Here is a 4,760-nt window from a genome sequence, read left to right on the forward strand (position 1 = left end):
TATTTGTTACATTAAAACATAAAAAGGAAAAATTACTGCTTACGTTTGGTAGTATAAAACCTTGGCGTAGATTAAAAAATAATATACATTTTTGGTCATCTAAATAAAAAATTAACATACATTTTTAGCCATCTATCAGAAAATTATGTCCGGCTTTGAAATGATCAAATTTGTTTCTGGCCTTTTAAAATCCAAAAATCTATGTCCGATTTTTAAATTATTTTAAATTATGTGCCCGGGTATTAATGACCAAAAATGCACCTAGATATGTATGTTTACTTTTATATAACGAGAAATTCAAAAACTGGACACATTTTTTGGTAACTTAAGAACTGGACATAAAAAAATAGCATACATTTTTAGCCATCAGAAAATTATGTCCGGCGTTTAACCAATCAAATTTCTGTTCGGGTTTTAAAGTTCCAAAAATGTTTGTCCAGTTTAAAAATTATCAAAAATTTTTGCCCGATTATTAATGACCAAAAATGCAATTAAATATGTTGTATGTTTACTCTTATGTCAGGAGAAGCTTATCTCCAAAAATATTAAACATTAATTTTTATTCATTTAACTTAACTTAAGAAAAGGGTACAAATTCTTGGTCATCTATCAGAACATTAAGTCCGGCTTTTAAACAATCAAATTTGTGTTCGTCCAGTTTTAAAATCATCAAAACCTTATGACCGGTTATTAATGACCAAAAATACACCTAGAAATTTATCTATGCCCACTTTTATAACACTGGAAGTAACTCTCCATTTTTTCACTAGCTAAAAGTTTTGATTGCCGAAAATTTATTTCTGTATTTAAACAGCCAAAATGAATGCGCAGTTTTTAGATTAACAAAAAATCATGTCAAATTTTTACTTTCAGGCATTCATATATGACAATTACGTACAAAACTATGTGAAAATTAGCTTTCAACACTTTTTTCTACATATATTCTATGTGTTTATGTGTTTATATATTTTTTCTATGTACGTATGTATGTGTGCTTTTCTTAAACATTTTCTGTGTAAGTTTTAATACAATACATTTGATTCAAACTGAGCTCAATGGCACACTTTGAAGCTGGTGCGATCGCAAAGTGAGAATTGGCAATGCCACATTTGGCGTCTGCTGCCAGTCGCATCTGCTTTTTTATATATATACATATGTAAATATGTTGTATGTATACAAACAGATCGCGCCCACACATTAGCTAGAGCTGCCAGTCGTAGGCTGGTGAGTAAATATACATACATATGTGTATATATGTAAGTATTTTCAAATGTTTCTGATTAGTGAACCCAGTAGCATCTTTGCCAGTGAATTGACGACGCATTTAGCTTAGATATAGATTTTAGAACATACTTCTGTGATATATTTTAAATAGTATATAATCATTTAAATATTTTCATATATACATACATAGATGTTCATACATACATATCGTGGATGTTTTTGCAAAACCGCCCATCGCCCAATTGCAATACCGCCTATTTTAAGGAACTCAAATTTTATCGGAGAGCGAAAAAACAGTTTATTCTTTGAAGTCATTGCCTTGATAGGCGGTATTTTCTCTAGCAATTATTTTACTAATCTGTTGTTTTAATAATCTGGAGTTCAGTGTTACCAAATCTCATTTTTGCCACAACGGCGATTTAGGCGGTTTTGCAGCTGGTCGATGGGCGGTTTTGCAAAAACATCGACGATATGTATGTATTTCATCAAAATTTTCTGCTCATTCGCCTTATTGCTCGCCACCAGCGGTGTCATTAGTCATCGTGCTTATTTCTGTTAGTCGAAAAAATTCTTCACTAGAATGACGTTGAACTTAGTCAATAATAAATATACCTAGGTGGAACGGATAAATAAATAAAGCTAAATATTTGCAAATAAATACGCGGGAATGCAGATATTTATGTATCTACAGTAAACACCTGATTATCTGAAACAAGTAGAATTTCGAATGAATTATATATGTATAATTAAATTTTTTGTACTTAAAAAGAAAGATTTTGAATTATTTAGGTACTAACAACCAGTACCGAAGAAAATAAGCAAGAAAAAATCCATTTTAAGCGCTTAGATAAGCACCAAAACATTAATAAATATGCTTGCAAATATGCTCGAAAAAGTAAGTACAGTTTAATGTTTTGTTTTTTTTTTCTTTATTTTATTTAAATATTCGTTATTCTCCATTTGAGTTAATTATTTTTAATCTCTTTAATTATTTTAGTTCGACGAATAAAAAAAAACGCCCAAGAAATGCTCCTCTTCCTGCGGATCTTTTTGAATAGGAATGAGGAATTCCTGTCGAAAACGGCTTTAGGTAACAAATAGGTGGTGAGTGTCCATCCTTTTCTCGCGTGTTTTTCCCAAGATTTGGCGTATTGTGAATACCTGGTATATGATGGATTTGCGAGGTCTAAAGCCACACTGATAAAGCCCAATCAGTTCGTTGACGGGGGGCTTCAGTTTTTCACACAATACGCTCGATCTCCGATCAATCGCAGCGTGGTCCCGTAGGCGGCATCCTTTTCCTCTGCAACTTCGTGACATGCCTCACCGCATTAAATATTTAAATGCACAAGCCTTGCCGGAGAGATTCATATTTCATTTACACTGGAAATGCTTTTGAATGAAGGTTGTGGGCAATCCTGTGGAAGAGGTCTATATTTTGTTTATTAAAATCATAAAACAGATCGCCAAATATACCCACATTCGGTTGCTGCAGTATCACAAAGAGTATGTAAAAATATATATTTTTTTATTTGAAATAATTAACCAACTTAGGGCCGTTTTCTCAAGTGACCTGTAACTTTAAAGCGGACTTTATATTTAAAGGTTCCATTAAAATTTATGATTGTGTCTAAAGTAAAGCAGTTTATTATCGGTTTTAAATTGGTTTACAACCGAGAAATACACATATATATGTACATCAAAAACCGATGATAGAAATGCTTAACTTTAGATATAGCTTCATTCTTAATCCAACCTTTAAATATAAAGTGAGCTTTAAAATTAAAGGTTACTTCAGAAAAGTCAAATTAAATAGCTATAAGTTCCTTCGCTATATGCAAGCTTTAAACTAAAAGAAGCCTACACAAATACCAATTACATGAGACCAGATATGTATTTAGATACTTCATAAGTTCCCATAAATAAATATTTTCCCACCATGTTTACAAAGCACAATTCCACCTTCAGCTGATACTCCCAACTCATTGCAAGCAGAAGCTCAGTAATACAATAACTTACTGCTTTTTCGATTTTTGTGACCATATAAGTATGCCGAAATAGCCATTAAACTGAGCTCGAGAGTGTCCTCTTCTTCTTCTTCTTCGATCTGTGTTTCAATACTTTTATGCTCATGAATCACCAGCTCGATTACAATAACTACGTACAATCCATACAATCCATACAATTACAAATGCCACATGTTTAATTGCAATTACAACAGCTTAACAAAATAGGTTTTTTTACCATAAATTGTGGCGCGACAGTTGCTCGCATTGTGACACGCTTACAATTGCAATTCCAGCTACAGAGTGACGTTGAAATAAGCAAAGTGGGCAAAATGATTCGTTTTTATTTTTATTTTATTTTATTTTTCTGATATGGATGTTAACGATTTATTACTAAACAAGGCAAGATCGTTGCAAACCAGTAGATTTTGCTGAATTGCTTCATGTATGTGAGGATGTATTGTTTTTTACTTACCGCGACTACATACAGGTGTATGTGAATTGTGAGTTGTTATTTTGTAGAATTGACCGCTGCCGTTAAAGTGGGCGAACTTGAACGGGTTCATGACTTGATTGCAGGTGAGTACCAGTTGTTGGATACGTCATGGATTTCTTATTAAAATAAATATTAATGCATATTTTTTTTCTACGCTTCATCAATGTAATTGCGTGTATTTAATTACAAATTAACGAAACGGTAAGGAGTGTCTTGTTTGCAAAGATGAGTGGCGTTTCTTGAAATCTAATATGGTGGACAAAGTTTTGAAAAATTATTGCATTCACTTGAAATTTGTTACTAATGGGGTTTAGGGACTGCTGATTACGAATATTATGATGAATTTCTAAACTTAAAAATAACGGATTCGATACGGCGAAATCAATAAATTAAACAAGTAAGAAAGTCTAAGTTCGGGCGGAGCCGAACATTAAATACCCGGCGCAAGTATTAAATATGTTTTTTCACCTTTCCGAAACCTTCCGCTAGATGGTAAGCCGGGGTGTATCAATTTTGAGTAAATTAGCGTCCTTCAATTTCGAAATATTGAAGTTTCAAGCATTTCTGAAATTTACCGTTATATGAGAAGCGGCCGTTATTTTAGTCCGATTTCAATAATTTTCAACGTTTTGCTTATATGTGGCAAGCACAATAACCACACCGAGTTTGGTACAAATTGGTAGAACGGTTACCGATATACATATATGTGATCATAAGTGGGCGGTGCCATGCCCATTTTCCAAAATTTTACCATAAACGTATTTCTTGGTAAAGAATTGTTGCAAGTATCAATTTTGAATAAATTAGCTTCAATATTTACTGATTTATCGAAGATTTTGTATTTCTCTAAATTACCGTTATATGGGATGTGGGCGTGGTTATTGTCCGATTTTAAAAAGTTTCGGCCATTTGGTATGCTGTACCAGGGCCAACAACTGTGCCAAGTTTGGAAGAAATTGGTGCAGCGGTTACGAAGATATACACATGTAACCATAAGTGGGCGTGGCTACGCCCATTTTCCAAAAATTTATAAT

This window comes from Rhagoletis pomonella, unplaced genomic scaffold (assembly GCF_013731165.1).
Source record: "Rhagoletis pomonella isolate Grant_MI unplaced genomic scaffold, Rhpom_1.0 Rhpom_scaffold_00005, whole genome shotgun sequence".
Lineage (NCBI taxonomy): Eukaryota > Metazoa > Arthropoda > Insecta > Diptera > Tephritidae > Rhagoletis > Rhagoletis pomonella.